Genomic DNA, 18,960 nt, shown 5'->3' with positions numbered 1-18,960 from the left:
TTTTCCCCCACGCATTCCGAAAATTGTCCTGCCATCTATCGGTGGAAATATGCGGTCAAGTATTTTATACTAGAAAATCATTGTTTTGCATTTATATATTTGTTTTTCAATAAAAATTCTTTTGTTTGATGAACTCTCAAAATTTCCCACAAACGCCACGAAATTACCCACGTGGACCAATTTTGGCCAATTTTTCCCACGCATATGGGGGAATTTCCCACGAGTTACCATCACTGGTCACAAGACGTTCCGATATGATACTGTGGCGACAGCGTCCACCACTGGATAGCGCTGTCCGCGTGATAGGGGAAACGAGCGTGCCTGCGCGATGGAGGAACTGGACTTGCGTTTTGCTGCTCAAACCAGACAGTCACGCGGTCCGCTCGTTCTTGTAGGTTCTGTAAGTTTAATTGTATAATAAATGTTAATTATCTATGAATTGTGAAGGAAGTGTTTGTCTTAAACCCCCACATTCCTTCTACAACACGAATACAAAGGCTACAACAGGCAGAATGCCCTACGAAGAGGCTGAAAAAAGATTCCCATGAATAATATTTTGATGTCCAAACAGTATAATTAAAATACAGCAGCCGAACATGGCTGAAGTTGGTTCCCTGTGGGTTCCAAAGTTCGAGGCGTTAATGTGAGCCCATCTCTCCGTTAAAAAGTCTCGTCACAGAGAGCAACAGTCCTATAAACGGTACAAATGTATTCAATCATCACATTTCACTTCTGAAATAAATGGCAACACTAAAAATCAGAGGCACAACACTATAGATAAGCACCCAGACTGTTAGGTACACACACTTCCGGCACAACTCAATCAGTAGTAAATTGCCCATGGCGATAGACCTGAGTTGTGCTTGGTTTGAAAGAAAGAAAGAAAAAGATAGAACCCAATTTGAAAACAATATCACAAAAGAAAAAAAACAACTTATAATTAATACTATAGATATATAGAACCGCTCACAACCCCGGACTGATGCAAAGCAACTTACTTCCGTTACCCCATAAGAGGCAGAGTTGTGTCGGAAAAATTATTATATAATATAGTTATAATTATTATAAAAAAATTAATACTATATAATACACTGCCCATAAAAAAAGATTATTGCTGTCTCATCTAAGTACGGATATGACAAGCTTCTCGATTTATCCCAATATTTTTATCATACTTCTTTTCAACCACTTTACGATCAAGGACGTAATATTGCGTCCAAACGCCTTTGGAATAAAGTCAAACAAGATCTCTGTTTTCTTTCCTCTCTTATCACCGTCAAGCTTTGTTGTAATCCTACGACGTTGTTCGTTTTTACCTTCCTTTTTTTTCTATACAATTATTTTGGTGTTTTTCCCCTCCTACATATGTAGCCTTCTACTGTATACGTATAAGAGCAAAAGAAAACTGGTTGGCTGAGGTGAAAAGAGAAATCTACATCGTATAAACACTCGCTTATCTCTCTTATTTGCACTTCGGGGCCGTTCAAGTATTACGTCATCATCGATGGGGGGGGGGGGGGTTTACGATTTGCTGACTTTTGATGACAAGGAGGGGGGAGGGGGGTTTGGATAATGCTTACGTCATCAAACACCCTTTATGAAAAGAGCTGATGACGAAATTTTGCTGACGGGGGGGGGGGGGGGGTGTTCAACGTTTTGCTGGTGAGGGGGGGGGGTCAAAAATGGCTAAAATTTGTTTACTTAATACTTGAACGGCCCCTTATGTGTTATACAGCTTTCCTTTCATTTGTTTTTTTCCCTCTTTCAACTTCTCCTTTTTCTAACATGCGGTTAGATTAGGAGACGAGGTTACCATATTTTTCGCCCATTCGTCAAATAGAGATCATTCGAATCCTTGAAAGCGAAATGGTTAAACGTATCAATTGTGTTAGAATTCAGATCCCCGAAGATAACAGCACAACCTAGATTAGTTCCTCATTAATCGATATATTGGTGTTCTTTGTCGAAGCAGTTATTGACGGGGAGTATTAACTCATGGTTCATCGTGTATCCATATCTCGTTCAAAATTTTAAACACGCCGATCATATACTCTTGACACCTGCGTTGTCGGGGTAAAAAAAATACATCATGGAAAATCGTCAACTGTCCCGAGAATCATATAGAAGATAAATGAAATATAAACAAACTTCACCAACGGGCGATCACTATTTCAAATATGATTATGAGGTGGTGATTCATAGCCGCCTGTCCTATAAGAACCCAGTAATCGTCAGTTAATCAAATGATCGTCAATAATGTTATAAGTAGCATATAAAATTTCGAATAACAGTAGATTACTGCTGATTCGCTGTGATATGCGCTGCTTACAGCAATGATAAACAACTTTCAAAAGGGATAGGTGCAATCATTGTTGTAAGCAACGCAAGAGGTATATGGGGAGGGTGATTGGTGTGATCACCCCCCCCCCCCACCCAAGCAAAATTCGAATATAATAATATCGCATTCAATAAATCCGTTGATAACCGGGACCGGCCCGAAAAATACGTGACAAAATTCAGGACATATAGTCACTCTTATCCACAACAATTTAACAAATCGCCCCTCCCAACAGCGTGCTCTAGGTGTGCCCCTGGGTCGTAATGTTATGTTACATCGGTGTGCATCGCACGGAAGCGGTAAATAAGCAAACTCATTTTAGAAAATTAAAAGACATGCAGCGAGACATTTCCATGAGAGCTAAGTGCCATTTAATTCCAAAAGTCTCTTTCTCTCGCCATCTCATCGTCCTCTCCATCAATTACATCAAATATTTACGGAATGTTTCCCGGTGTAATTGACTAAGTCTCTCTCTGCGAAGTCTTTCAATATTTCCAGAACCTTCTAGAACAAATATTTCCGAAAACACACACACACACACACACACTCTCTCTCTCTCTGCCTATAGTAAAGAGTCTAAGATGTCACACGGAACGACAGCTATGGAATTGAGTTTTTCGTCCCACAGCGTGGAGATTATTCCTGCTGGTTGTCTCTCTCTGGAAATAGTCGAGAACAGTTTAATTTTCGAAAAATCAATTTTTAAAAATAACTATTTTCCAGAGCTAGTTTCTAGAAGACAATGGCTAGTCTTTCCCGATCCCGTAGGAAAATTCCAAAACGTCATAACGGAGATTTACCACAAGAACAGACCGCGCGCGCTTTGCTTTGTATGAAGCGTGCCCTTCCACCCACAACTCCCTGCATGGGAAAAGTAATAGGTTGTCATTCGGAAAACTGAGCAATGGATGCTCCGTGATGGCCTCGCTTGAATCTTTCGAGAGGAAGCAAAAGCTTTTTCGTCGATTTTTCCTCCGAAATAACTGCGAATTCAAATAAGCCCTGTTCCCTCCACACCATCCACCGAAAAATGGGAGAAATTCCCGAAAAGTGGATGTGGATGGCGTGTAGGCGGGAATTCGAGCTAGAGTGTGGAGTTGGGGGAGGCCCTGGCAAAACTCCAACCAACGTATCCACCATTATAATGTTCATGCGTGCTTGCCCGCCTGCTCATTTTCGTACCACGTTTTTAGTTTGGCAAACGCAACTAGCTTCTCGTTTTGCGACGTACAATTCACAAATCGTATATATTCTCTCTCTACATACATACACATAAATCGTCAGATGAAGTTTATATGGCGATTATACTGTGTATGTATTATACTGTAAGGCGATAATAGGCTCTGAACATGAGTGGGAGGGAAGGGTTACACTTCTGTAGAGCACGTAACACATTTACTGATCGATATTTTTATCGATCGATCTCGGGGTCTAGGTCAGATATCTAACGGATGATATTTATTGAGGAAGGGCGGTATTCTGTAACAGGGTGAGTTTTTTTGGAAATTCTTAAACTACAATATGTGTAATGTAGACCAAATAGTTCTGAAAATTCAATTTCATTCGGCTCTACAACGAGTTTTTTCACGCCTATATGGGAAATCTAGTCTGTTCGTGACGAACGATACCCGACCAAGAAAAATTTTGCTTTAGTTTTCAGATATCTGCTACAAAACCTTATGGTGTAGGGCAAGGATGCATATTCCCCCAGCCCGCAGGTCAAATGCGGCCCGCCAAGGTGATTAATTAGGCCCGCGAAAAAGGCAGGAAAACATGTGGAATCTGGATCCATACGAACCATTTCCAATTATCGCCGAATCCCGCCAAAAAATTGTCAAATTAAGTAAAGCTGCTAATTATAATGTTGTTAAAGTTGGTAATTGTAATGTTAAAGTTGGTAATTGTAATGTTAAAGTTGGTAATTGTAATGTTAAAGTTGGTAATTGTAATGTTAAAGTTGGTAATTGTAATGTTAAAGTTGCTAATTGTAATGTTAAAGTTGCTAATTGTAATGTTAAAGTTGCTAATTGTAATGTTAAAGTTGCTAATTGTAATGTTAAAGTTGCTAATTGTAATGTTAAAGTTGCTAATTGTAATGTTAAAGTTGCTAATTGCAATGTTGTTAAAGTTAATGGTTATAATGTTGTTAAAGTTAATGGTTATAATGTTGTTAAAGTTAATGGTTATAATGTTGTTAAAGTTAATGGTTATAATGTTGTTAAAGTTAATGGTTATAATGTTGTTAAAGTTAATGGTTATAATGTTGTTAAAGTTAATGGTTATAATGTTGTTAGAGTTGCTAATTATAATGTTTATGCGTGCTCGTTTACCTGTTCATTTTCTTACTACACACACACACACACATTGTCGGATGAAGTTTACATGGTGATTATATTGTATACATTTTATACTGTAAGGCGACGATAGGCAGTGAACGTGTCTGTGTAAGAGAAGGGTTACACTTCTGTGTGTGTGTAGATCATGTAATTTATTTACTGATCGATATTTTTTATCGACTGATCTCGGGTCTAGGCACCTCCTAGAGATAGAAGGCCTCTGCACTGTTTGCCATAAACGTCATTCAGACTACCTAGCAAGTTTTCCACATTTTGAAACACAGCATCCTATTTCGTTTCTTCTTATTTTGGCGTAGAATCTTCCCGATTGGCTCACAAATACCGCGTAGTGATTGGATGTGGGGCGTAGAAATCGCCAATTCTGAACCCGAGATCATTTCTTTTCCTCACAACGATGATGCTGGCACGAGCAGGGAATTTTTTTCCCCCTGAATATTCTGAGGGAAAATGGACTGCTTACTGACGTCACAAGCTGATTGCGGAAGCCTTCTATCTCTAGGAGGTTCTGGTCTAGGTCAGATATCTAACGGATGATGAAATATTTATTGTAGGGGCGACATTTTGTGAGAGGGTGAGTTAGAAATTTTTAAACGAACAATGTGTTTAAGATAGACCAGATAGATCTGAGTAAATCTGGAAATGAAACCGGCTGGAATGAAAGACTGATGCGCAACGAGTTTTTTGACACCTTGCGGGAAATTTAGTTCTTTTTGCGATGAAAGACATTCGGCATTGAAAAATTTTGCGCTCGTTTTCAGAAATTGGCTGAAATACAGAAACTTATGAAATATAGTATAACAGGGATGCACAACCTCCAACGCGTGGGACGTAAAAAAAGTTCAATCCAGTCCACGACCTAGAAGAGTTTTAGGTTAGTTTTCAGATATATGCATCGTATGGCATATGGTATAGGGCAAGGGTGCACAATCGGACAGCCAAGGGGTTTCATCCAACCCGTGAAAGATGTTTCGGTAAAAAAGCTGATCATATTTCCTTCACGGAAGATATAAGAAACCGGGATCCATATCGACCATCCCCAACTATCCCCCGAAAAATTATCAAAGTTGATAATTACAATGTTCGAGAGTGCTTTCCTGCCCTTGCTTATTTTCGTAACACGTTTTCTAGTTTGGCAAACGCAACTAGCTTCGCGTTTTGCGACGTGCAATTCCCAAATAGTATTTTCTCCCTACATAGACACGCACATAAATCGTCGGGTGATGTTTATATGGTGATTATACTGTATGTATTTATTATACACTGTAAGGCGATAACAGGCTCCGAACATGCAAGGAAACGAAAAGTTACATTTCTCTAGAACACGTAATACATTCACTGATCGATATTTTTATTGATCGATCTCGGGTCTAGGTCAGATATCTAACGGATGATGGAGTATTTATTGGAAGGGCGGTAATCTGGAAACGTTTTGAGCATTGTTTCAAATTAGAACCATACCCCCCTACGACAACGAAGATGAAGGCCAAAATAGGACTTACAGGTACACCCCATATAATATATATATACTAGTATATACAGGGTGTCCTGTAAGTGCTAGCACGGCCTTTATCTTGTCAACCGTCCGTCGTTGAGGTACGATTCCAAATTAAAAAATGTTCTCAAAAGGCATTCAAAAAATTACCCTGTACCAGTTTTGAGAGTGTAAATACAGCGTGTAGCAAAAAGAAAAAAAACCTACATTTTTATACGTTCACCATGCATTTTAATTTCCAACTAGACCATAGTTTCCCAACCTTTTTGTCCCATCGCTCCCCAACACAATCTAACCCATACGATCCTATGTTATACCCGTATCTTCTACCGCCCCACTGGAATATTCCATCGGGGGCGTTAACCCCCACGTTGGGAATCACTAGAATCTAGTTGGAAATTAAAGCACATGGAGACCGGATAAAAATTTAGTTTTTGTTTTTTTTGTTACACACTGTATTTACACTCTCGAAACTGGTACAGGGTAATTTTTTGAATGCCTTTTCGGAACATTTTTTAATTGGGAATCATACATCTACGACGGACGGTTGACAAGATAAAGGCCGTGCTAGCACTTACAGGACACCCTGTATATATACAGTCAAACCTCGTTGGTGCGTCACCCGATTAACACATCACTCCGCTTACCGGGTCACTTTTTGGAAGTCCCAATTGTTCTCAGGCAAGAATTGGCACAGCTACGGCTTACTCCGTTTAACGAGTCACTCCGCTTACTCAGTCATATTTTTGCTCTCCCAAGAGTGACTCATTAACGAGGTTTGACTCTATATACGTACTTGATGAAATTACGTACTATACGATATACACCAAATCAGATCCGTATATAAACGACTTACAAAAAAACAATGAATTAAACTTAGGTTTCTATATCTACGTGAAAAAAACAATGCAGCTGCAGAATCGATAGACTCCGGTGCAAAAAAAAAAAAATCGATTATTTCTTTTACAAGAAAATTCTTAAAATATAAGAAAAGAGTTTTTTTCCCCCTTCAATACATATATTTTATCTTATTTTATCTATATATATTACGCTTGTGCGGAGAATAACAATAGCTTTTAATTTAGTCGTGACATGTAACGGTGAAGAGGGCATTTTTCTTTCTCCGGAGGTGGTGGTGGTGCTTCTCCTTTTTAAAACGCATCTAGAGCCTTACACGCACCTCATATATCTTATAAAGGAATGATGGTGGAAGTTGAGGTTTTTTTTTTTGTTTGGTTAGGCAAGAGATGATATCCTTGGCGTACGTGATGGTCTTACGGGATCATGGACTCACGTGGTTGAGTTTTTTCGGGTTTTTTTTTTTTTTTTGCTACCGAAATGGGAAAGAAGAACCCGCCGAGAAAGAATATGTTTCGTAAATCCGATCTTTAACCGAGAAATGTTTCTCCTTTCTATTCCTTTCCACGCATTTTCCAACTTATTCCGCTGACGTGATGCAGAGCTACCGTTAAACAAAGGTTTAGATTTCTCAGCATCCCCGTCTTCGGATGCATATTTACATGATTTAAGGAAAAGATTTTATTGGAGAATCGGGAAATTATAGGTTTTGCGCGTGTGTTTGGGGAAACGTTTGATAAACGAAACATCCCGGCAAAGTACGCTTTTGGGTACCTTTTAAGCCAGGGGTCTTCAATACATTTTCCGCCGATCATTTTCAGTAAATGGTTGGAAACAGTGGAAAATGATTAAAGCTAGAATTAATGAAAGAAATAATTTCGGAATTAATAAGAGAAATAATTTCGGAACTAATGAAAGAAATAATTTCGGAATTAATAAAAGAAATAATTTCGAAATTAATAAAAGAAGTAATTTCGGAATTAATAAAAGAAATAATTCCGATGTACATAGATGAATACTCGGAATTAATAAAAGAAATAATTCCGATGTACATAGATGAATGCTCGGAATTAATAAAAGAAAGAAACAATTTCGGAATTAATAAGAGATAATTTCGGAATTAATAAGACATAATTTCGGAATTAATAAAAGATAATAGCGGAACTAATAAAAGAGATAATTTCAGAATTAATAAAAGAGATAATTTCAGAATTAATAAAAGAGATAATTTCAGAATTAATAAAAGTGATAATTTCAGAATTAATAAAAGAAATAATTTTGAAATTAATAAAAGAAATAACTTCGGAATTAATAAAACAAATAATTCCGATGTACATAGATGAATACTCGGAATTAATAAAAGAAACAATTTCGGAATTAATAAGAGATAATTTCGGAATTAGTAAGAGATAATTTCGGAATTAATGAGAGATAATTTCGGAATTAATAAGAGATAATTTCGAAATTAATAAAAGATAATTGCGGAATTAATAAAAGAGATAATTTCAGAATTAATAAAAGAGATAATTTCAGAATTAATAAAAGAGATAATTTCAGAATTAATAAAAGAGATAATTTCAGAATTAATAAAAGAGATAATTTCAGAATTAATAAAAGAGATAATTTCAGAATTAATAAAAGAGATAATTTCAGAATTAATAAAAGAGAATAATTCCAAAGCACATAGATGAATACTTGAAATTAATAAAAGAAATAATTTCGGAATTAATAAAAGAGATAATTACGGCATTAATAAAAGAAATAATTCCGAAGCACGTAGATGAATACTCAGAATTAATGACAGAAACAATTCCAGAATTCATGAAAATTCAGAATTGCTGAAAGAAATAATTTTTGAATTTTAGAGACTAATAATTTTAGGTTTTTGAAACAATTTTGAATAAAAAATATCACAATATCAATGAAAATTGTTTATGTAAATGCCAATGTAAAATGCTTCCAATAATAATTACCAAATGTTAATTAAAAATTTTTAATATCACTTTATTTTAGATACAAATAATTTTTAGATTTTGAAACAAATAATTTCAGAATTAGTGAAGAAAATAACTTATAAATCAATGAGAAAAAATAACTTTGAAATTTGTGGTAAAAATTATTTCACAATAAAAAATTTATAATTGCATAATTATTGAAAGAAATGATTTCAATGAATGATTGAGAAGGAAATAATTATACATAATTATCAAAATAAATACTTACAAAATCATTTAAAGGGATTTAGGATTAATCGGAATAAATAAAAATGAATCGGAGTTGGTAGCCCGCGGGTTTCGTGGGCAATTTCAATTTCGCAATGTCAGAAAAATTGAACCGTATCTTAAGCGGTTTTTAAAATTTTCCTGATCCATTACAACTGCTATACTGGGAATCACTAAATCTTCTTGAAATTGCCACCAATTTTAAGAATTTTTTCCCCGATTGCGCGAGTTGATAAATACTTCCCACCACCAACACAAAATTACAATAATAATAATAAAACTGACGAGGAAAAAAACTACAGTTTTCTGATGGGATGGAAAACGTTTCCTTTCATGTCAGAAAAGAAACGTTTTTCTTCTCCCTTCTGTTATCAGACTTTGAGCAAAAGCTGACTCCTCCCACTGGCAGTCGATTGGCAGGACGGAGGAGATGTGAAACGATATGTTATAAGGTAAAGCTCTCTATACAAAGTCAGCTGAATGAATGAACGCCAGGGTCTCTGCCACCGGACTTATCCCGTTGCCGAGATCTCTTCCAGCCCAGCTTCGTGGCAGAGTCTGGAACAAAGTGAGTGCACCTAACAGTCTGAGTGTGTAGCTAGTGTTGTGCCTGATATTTCAGTGCTGTCATCTATACTTCAAATTGGGAGTGAAGTGTAATGATTGAATATTTGTAACGTTGTAGGCCTGTTGCTCTCTGTGGGCGAGACTTTTTAACGGGGAGATCGGCTCGCATTCGCGCCTTGAAGTTGGGAACCACAGAAAACCAACTTCAGCCGACCACCACTGTGGCACCGGTGGGGTTCGAACCCGGATCCTCGCATCGCGAGTCGGTCACTATAACCACTCGACCACCACAGCGGCATATATATACAGGGTGATTATAAAAAAACTATCCCGACATATGGGCCCCTAACTATCATACCATTCACAGAAACTGAATGAAATTTTGGCACAAGGTATTTTGATGTATGCGCTCAAGAATGATATGGAAAACAACAGTGTCACTCTAACAGTTACGGTTACAGTGAGAAAATTTCGAAAATATCAAATGGCAACACCAAGTTTTTTGTATTGGAATGTGATCTCCATTGTGAAAAACCCTGAATAGCGTTCGAACGGCAACTGTAGCATGAAAATCACCGGCGGTAGATAGGCTAAAAGTGAGGACAACCAATACGGACAGCATCAAATAAAGCATTTTATTGTGTTTTCCACATGACCTTGTGGAGGACTAATCAGGCTGGGATCTCAGCCGAAGAAACGGTGTGACGAATGAAACGAACATTAATGCTCTGGTGCACGGCAAAGTCCTTTTTCCTTGCCTAGTTCCGGGGATTTTCGTGCTACAGGTGCCATTCCAACGCTATTTAGTGTTTTTCAGTATAGAGATCGCATTCCAATACAAAAAACTTGGTGTTGCCATTTGATATTTTCGAAATTTTCTCACTGTAACCGTAACTGTTAGAGTGACACTGTTGTTTTACATATCATTCTTGAGCGCATACCTCAAAATACCTTATGCCAAAATTTCATTCAGTTTCTGTGAATGGTATGATAGTCAGGGGCCCATATGTCGGGATAGTTTTTTTATAATCACCCCGTATACACAAAGTCAGCTGGATTCGTGATTACCACAATGAGAGATTCTTACGAAGACGAGTTATTTCGGGATTGCTGCTGTAAGGGTTAAAACTGCTATACAAAAAATGAGAAAAAAGGTGTTACTCAAAAATGATGGCTGGTATTGAGAGAACCGTATATCCTTTATTATGGAAGTGTTGAACCGTCGATAGAAGATTGCTTCAAGTCTGTTGTACGAGTTTTCTGCCAAGGTCCATTAATTACCATTGTTCGTTTTTTTTGGGACGCTTGTTATCATTTCTAATTAAGCAGTGGAATTTTTAGTTTTGATTTTTGTAACTAAATTTTGAACTGGCCGCTATGAACGTTGCCAACTCAATAGAAAAATATTCTAAATATTTAATAAATAAGGATTTGATTCAAAATTCTAATTTAATAAAACATTTCCCCCAAATAGTTTTCCTTCCATATTCCATTCACCTTACCATTTTTATGTAGTGTTTCTTTCTCAAGTTAAACAATAGAGTTTTGATATATAATGGGTTGAAAGAGTCCCTTATGATTTGAATGACGTATGACTGTCGGTAACGAATTAAAACTCGTAATTCAAGATACGGCTGTATTTATACTTTGAAGAAGGGATTCTCAACCTGTGCTCCACGTGTACTTCCCAGGGGCTTCGCGGCCTCTCGGAGGACAAGAAAATAAATCAGTAAATTTTTTTTTTTTTTAAAAAGGAGGTCTGCAGGGTTCCGCCATAGAAATTGCAGAGTGAAAAGGCCTCCGCCCAAGTGAGAAAAGGTTGATAACCGCCTCACATTTTTGACAGTTCTTGAAATTCGTGAGCAAATCACACTTTTTTTATATATATAACGACTCGCTGTTAATAAGTTTCAAAAAATTAGACATCAATTTAGCATTTTTTCTGTGTAATTAATGTAGATTTCCAATTATAAACTTCCTAATTGACGTAAATTTCCAATTATCAACTTCCTAATTAATGTAACTTACCAATAAGCAACTTTCTAATTAATTTAAATTTCAAATTATATATTTCCTAATTAATGTAAATTAATTTATCTTAGTTTAATCAAAATAATTAATAATTATAATTTTAGGAAACCTCGCGTATCACGTGACAAAAAAAAAATTTGAGGAATTTTTTTTTCCATTTTTTTTGAAAAAATTTTCTTTGTTAATGGTCAAAAAACAAAATTAAAAAAAAAAAAATTCTTAAAATTTCATTTTTGAAAAATCATTTTAAAAAAATCAAATTTTATTGTAAATAAATTTAAAAAAAAATACTATGACCCCCCCATTAGACCCTTTTAGTTCCTTAAAAACGTTCATCTAATACCAAAAATATGAATAAAAAGCATTAAAATCAAACGAAGCGTCGCGCAAATGCATAAATGCCAGTCAAAAATGCGTCGGGAATGGAACGAAAATTAAGGGAGAAACAGAAAATTTTTTACTTCCAAATACGAGTATTTCTCAGGAAAGAATTAATCTGGAGAGTGGAGAGGAGCTTTCTCTCTTATATTTATTTAGAATACCATTTTTTTCCTTTTTAATATCGGAATTTATATTTGTCCGTTTTCCCCCCCGAGGCCAAAAAGGCATCGATGAGCTTTATATTATTGAGTTTATTTCTAGATAAAGTTTTAAGTTTTGAAGGAAAGTAAATATTTGAGAGTTTATTTCTGTCTCCCTTTATATATATATATACAAAATAAATGAAAAAAAATGAAATCTATAGAGTGTTGTTTCCTCTTCTCCAGTAAACGAGTTTTTATTCAATTCTTTAGGAACAATCTACGATCGTTTCTTTATCTTCTGTGATGCTATTTACGATTTTATTTTGCTTCAAGAATGGGAAAAATGTCGTATCTTTCCTTATTTTCGAAAAATTTTTTAATGCTATCTAAAAACGGCTGATTATTTTTATTGCTTTTCAATCTTATTTAAATATGCGTATCACTAAGAAGTCACAAAAGGCATATCAGACCAACACCACCTATAGAACAAGGCCTCCGCACGAAGCTTGTGACGTAAATGAAGGAGGCCATTTCTCCTATTGCCATTGGATATAGGCCTACTGCAGAAAAAAAAGGTAAAGATATCGCTTGCGTCGGCCTCCTATGTCCAATGCCAATAGGTGAAATGGCCTTCTTCAGTGACGTCACGAGCTTCGTGCGGAGGCCTTTGTTCTATAGGTGGTGATGATCAGACGCGACCGAAGTCATACGGAAAACTGATTATTAGAGCCTGGAATTCAGGCAAAATGCCATATAGATGTTTTTTTTTTTTTTTGCCTATTTTCAAACCTTTTTAGCAGAAATGCCTTTTTTTGAAGTTTTCCTGCCATAAAAATGCCTATTTAAACATATTTTTAAGTTTATTAGTGAATTTCAGTGTCCGTAATCCATTGCTTTGGAGCATTGAGAACAAAATAATTTCTGTTTTTTTTAAAATTTTATAACTCTCTCGGTACGAATAATCATCAGAAAGCCCCACCCGCTATCCCTTCCAGCACAATTTTAACGTGAATAAGTGATCTGAGAGAAGTTGGTGTTGCCGTGCATTAACTTTGCTTTGAGCGGACGGTGTTAGACGTGAATGATTTTGTTTTAGATGAACACAACCCATGGCTCCGTATCTAGTAATTGTGGTCCTGAAATTGACCTAATAATGAGGGTCTACTGACATTTTGGGCTTGAAATTAGTTTAATTTGCGTTATAACGCAATTATTATAAATCTTAATTAAAGCAGTAAATGGGATTGAATATAATCAGTTTTTTAGCTAGTTTGTACACCCTCAGTGACGTCAGAAGTGTTTTCGAATCTGTGGGTGCTCGTCATGAGTATTATGTTGGGAATTTGATTTCTGAGTCATTTCTGTGGGTGCTCTACATCCGCGACACCAACGCCACTGTCTAGAACGGTGTCGCAGATCACTAATGGGATCTGCAAAGTAGTTTGAGAATTCTGTGAGTGCTCAGACCCACTTCACAAATTACCGTGGGTGCTCGAGCACCCACAGCACCCGGCTCCAACGCCACTGTACACCTTAATACCTTAGTTTTAGTTATTTATTCTTTTTTTCGTGAATTATAAATACATTTTTTTAGTGGCTGTTTTAGTGGCTGCTGCCTAAACTTCTGGGATCTACTGATTATAAATCGTCGCGACTGTAGTCCCGATACAGTACTAAACAATGTGTACTGTATGTCAGACTTATCATAAGGGTGCTCTTCTTTTCATTATGGGTACAGAGGCAGTGCTCGCGACTGGAAAAGAGTCGAAGACCTTTGACCAACTGGAAAGACAGTTTGTCTTTTTTGATTCCAATATGTGCAATCGAACAGTGATCTGATCGAGTGTCTCTCTCTTGACAAAAGACGCATGAATTATCTCTCTTATGGTACCATCCTTGATAGTGGGGTATGTCACCATGATCTGTGAGCACTTGTGTGTGTGTGTGTGATACAAATGAAAATCACCCTGAATCCTCTTAGTGGAGACATAACGGAAAAATTCGTATGTCCTCCTCCCATTCTCTGTCTGGTTCCATCATTTGGCTAAAAATTCTTATTTTAAGTGCTCTTTTAGTCATCTCAACCGTTTCTTTATGTGGCCTACTATCTAATGTTGCCATTTTGTCAACCTCGTTTTCAACATTACCTACATGGGCTTTTATTCAGTGAAAATGTACCCCTAACGCATATACGTACTCTTATTCTTTTTGTCTTTTGTCCATTATGTATCTTCAAGGACTCCAATGCCGTAAGTAGAGACATGGAGTCTGTATAAACATGTATATCTCGTATATAAAGTTCAATGCGTTTGTGTAATAATTTCTCAATAGCTGTCAGTTCTGCGACAAAAAACTGGATAAGGCAAATATACGAATAATACACAAACTCCTAATGAATTTCGACATACACAGTGGGTATCATCCTCAGAGCAAAGAATATGTTATATCCCACTTAGTATTGGTGCTTCAGGGAAAGGAAGGGAAGTCCCCGTGAGGACAGAGATGAATTTTTCTGCCCTGAAACACCAATATATCTTTATTCCTTTATTCAGCCAGTTTTCCGTTATTTTAACGGGGGGGGGGGGGAGTGACGTCTTTCTAGATCTGCGTCCCCATCTGGTGGTCCTGATGCGACTTGCCAGCTATTAGCAGAATGTTGCCACCATCCGTTACAGCTTAGTTGGTAGAGCACTCGTCCCGCAAACGAAACTCCTGGGTTCGGGTCCCCGTGAGGGCAGAGATGAATTTCTCTTCCCTGAAGTACCGATATCTCATTATTCAGCCGGTTTTCAGAATTTGTAAAAATTTAAATGACCAGTGTGTTGTTATTATTAATTTAGAAGGCAGATAGCAATGCATAAAACCTGTATTGTAATAGACATGTTGCCATTCGTTTTCCCCGATGCTGTGACATGCTCGTACTATGTGCCCCTGTGACTTCTAAGCTAAGGTCCACTACTACTTCTTAACCGTACACTTCTTTACCTCGTACACATTCCTCTAGGGCAGAGGTCTTCAATCTGTTTCTAGTCGCGAGCACTGCATATACCCATCATCAAAAGAGCACCCTTACGGCAAAAATTGACAACCACGAATGCAGGAAATGAGGATGATTTCAGTTCTTTAATGCAATTAATACAAGGTGTTGAATTGGAACGTTCATCAAGAGTGATCGCGAGCACGAAATCGGACGTGAGGATAGAGCACTCTTGGAGCTTCAAGAAGCACCGTGGTGCTCGCGAGCAACGGATTGAAGATGCCTGCGGAATTTCTCACGAATTCGCACATGTCGGAATGTACGTGTCGCGAAAAGAACGGGAAGTTTGTTACTGTGTAATGCTTGTTATGTGTACTGCTGCCATCTGCCATCGATTTTTCCAACTATGCGTGAAGTGTAATGATTCAACTGTTGTAACGTTGTAGGCCTGTTGCTCTCTGCGGCGAGACCTTCCTTAACGGGGAGATCGGCTCGAACAATGGAACCACAGAAAACCAACTTCAGCCAACCACCAACGAGCTGCTGTGTGTGTGTGTGTGCTCGAGTAATCCCAGAATTTATTCAAAAAAATTCTATATTTCCTGCATAAGCTCCCACAAGTCTACAGCACTTCCAACATAGACGCATGACCACTGCCATCTTGACCACACTGTGGCAATGGCATGGATTCCCCCCACCCCCAACAAGACTTCCCTGACCAAACAGTCTGTCATTTTCTTAGTAGTGGATCAACACGGTAAGCGTGGTATTATTAGGGTGACCAGACATCTCATAATGTCAAAATGAATGCTTTGTTGATAACCGCCAAAAAAAACAACATTCTTTGAAAAAAATCGCCAATATTTTCCACAAATATCGCCATTCTTCCACAAATATTGCCATTCTTCCACAAATATGAACAATCTTTCCCAAATATCGCCAATCTTTCCCAAATATCGCCAATCTTCACCAAACATCCACAAACATCCATCAATCTTCTTCAATTATCGCTATTCTTCCACAAATATTGCTATTCTCCCACAAATATGAACAATCTTTCCCAAATATCGCCAATCTTCACCAAACATCCACAAACATCCATCAATCTTCTTCAATTATCGCTATTCTTCCACAAATATCGCCAATCTCTTCTCCAAGTGTGGCCAATATTCCTCCAAATGCCATCAATCCTCTCCAAATATTCCAAAAATTTTCCAACATTGGCTATTGACGAACTTTTTATATTTTTTCTCAAACAACTAAGAAATCCCCCCCCCCTCAAAACGGAATGTCCGATAACAATAACTACAGTATTAACCAAACAATAACAGAAACGAGTTATAACTGAAAGAAAGTAACCCCTAAGGATATTTTACAATCCTTCAATAGAAAATTCCGCCAGGGCGGCTTTCACTAACAAGGGGGAAAAGACATTCAAAGAGAACATTACCTCGAACGGTTGAAAAGAATATGATAATTATTTTTTAGGGGATTGTTTCTAAACAGTTGTTAAACATTGTAAAGAACCTAATGGGCGCGTATATGGATATACATTAGCATTTAATACCTATTTACAACTCGTATTTCGCTTTGCAATCGGGATATCGTTTTTACGGTTTCAGCTCTAATAATAATCTTTATTATGACCTGGAAGCTCATTCACAAAAGGTGATTATCATATGTAAGTAAGAACAATGTAATAAGTAAATGAGTTGTGCAGAAAGCTTAAAAATATGTAAATTGATTGCTTTATTCGCTCCAAAGATAAGTAATTGATAACTGGTGAAGTGCTATTGAGATGAAAGCGTGAATTATTGCGTTAGGTTATATGTATTGGGTTGGATCACTGCATTAAAATGATGAGTTTTGTCGTTTAAAGTTGACTATACCCGTGTGCGTAATTATCAAAGTGAATTAGTGTAGCTAATTATGTATGTAGCTGTGAAAATGTACAGGGTGTCTCATAAATTGTTAATAGTTTAAAAAAATCATAAAAATTGAAAGAGTTGGTCGATTTTAAAGCCGGTTTGCGAAAAAGTTATTCTCTCGAGGTGGTTTTTTTTTTTGTGCAGAAAAAGTGTTGGTTCAAATTTCCGTCGATAGAGGGCGCTATACGAAAGTCCATCAGTACTGATTGGACTTCGACCTTTATTCAATCTCTCTAAGTCCGAAATTTTCGTAAAGTTTCAGCCGGCGATTCGTGGCTGAGTAAAAACAGTTTCACCAATTGTGCTTTATCCATAATGCGGACATAGTAATCAGTAACTTTTACGGTGAGTGACTAAGTTGTAAAGAGGGTGATATCCCCCCTGCCCTATCCGGGGCCCCCTACCCTCATTCAAGAGTGAGCTACTTTCTATTTTTTCATTATGAATGAAATTTTAATAAATCAGATCAATCTCTGGAATCCTGGCTAGGCACGGATTCAAATGGTGAATTATCATCTCTCCTAGGAGTCAAATTATATGGTAAAAACGGTCTGTGTAAAATACGGGACGATCCAACGAACCTGCATGATAAATCCACCCTCCCAACACATCAACCGTTACTCTGGCGGCCCACCATACTTAGCTGGAAATAACAGCTTACATATGAAAATCATAGTACCAAACCCCATATAGTGCACTCCCCCTCCCTCCATTATAGGCATGAAGACCCGGGTCATGTCCATATTGACCCAAGGGTTCTATGGACGGATCTGATATATTCTGAAAAAGTAGTAATATTTTTTAACCATGTTTCAATTTTAAAGCTTTTCTCTTCACAGATCTCTTCACCACCTGTCGTGGGGATCACCTTTCTTCTGATTTTCTCTCGTGCCGCCCCCCCCCCCCCACCTAGACTATCCCAGGACCGCAAGGGGGCCATGTGGCCTCAGGTTGAGAAACACTGGTCTAGAAGGGGAGAAGGGCGGTAAAAATTCGTATACAGAGCCCCACAAACGGCAAAAACCATAAATGCGTCTCTCTGTGGTTATTCATTCAAAAACCTCACGATGCACAGAGTTCAGCCTACATCGCATAAAGTAATTTCACACTGCCAGGTCCTTGCACTTTTTTTTCCCCCTCGTGTTTTCCATAAATTACAATAACAACAGTTTTCTTTCATCAAAATTCAGAGACAAGTTCGAAATCATTCCTTCTGTGAAATTTTCTGTTAATAACTTTTAATAACTTATGTGTTCTTCTTTCCCTCCCACTCTTAAAATAATGAGTTTTCTGTTGCAGAGTTGTGTGAGTCACATACAAGTGGTATTAGCATTACATTAGCGCGTACGCATACATACATACATCACCATTGAGAAGATTTTTCATTAGAGATTCGTTTCGCGAATCTGTAATTCTCGTAATCCTTCGAATATTCTGTCCTTCACTCACATTTCGAAGCACTTGCGGAAAACTAATTGCTTTCCAGTACAAACACTTCACTGCCACCGCCATCTCTCCTGTCACGTCTAATCTCGAATTTTCCTCAGTGAGAAAATCTTTTGAGGGCTTTTCGATAAATTTTTATTGAGCTTCGTATATATATCTCCACAGCACACGTATATATACGTCCTCACCGAAATGTATTCAAATTACTGTCCCCCCTCCG

At 37.4% G+C, this 18,960-nt stretch overlaps 1 protein-coding gene across 7 annotated transcripts in view; it reads left to right on the top strand.

Annotated features, from left to right (window-relative positions):
• The window catches only part of LOC149079165 (RIMS-binding protein 2-like), a 215,799-nt gene that overhangs the window by 124,093 nt on the left and 72,746 nt on the right, over nt 1–18,960 (top strand). The window lies entirely within an intron of this gene.

The sequence above is a fragment of the Pholcus phalangioides genome, unplaced genomic scaffold (genome assembly GCF_987345545.1).
Source record: "Pholcus phalangioides strain wild (caught in Gottingen) unplaced genomic scaffold, Ppha-v1.0 ptg000012l_1, whole genome shotgun sequence".
NCBI lineage: Eukaryota > Metazoa > Arthropoda > Arachnida > Araneae > Pholcidae > Pholcus > Pholcus phalangioides.
The sequence above is the reverse complement of the archived record's forward strand: the minus strand, read 5'-3'. Positions and strand labels throughout refer to the sequence as shown.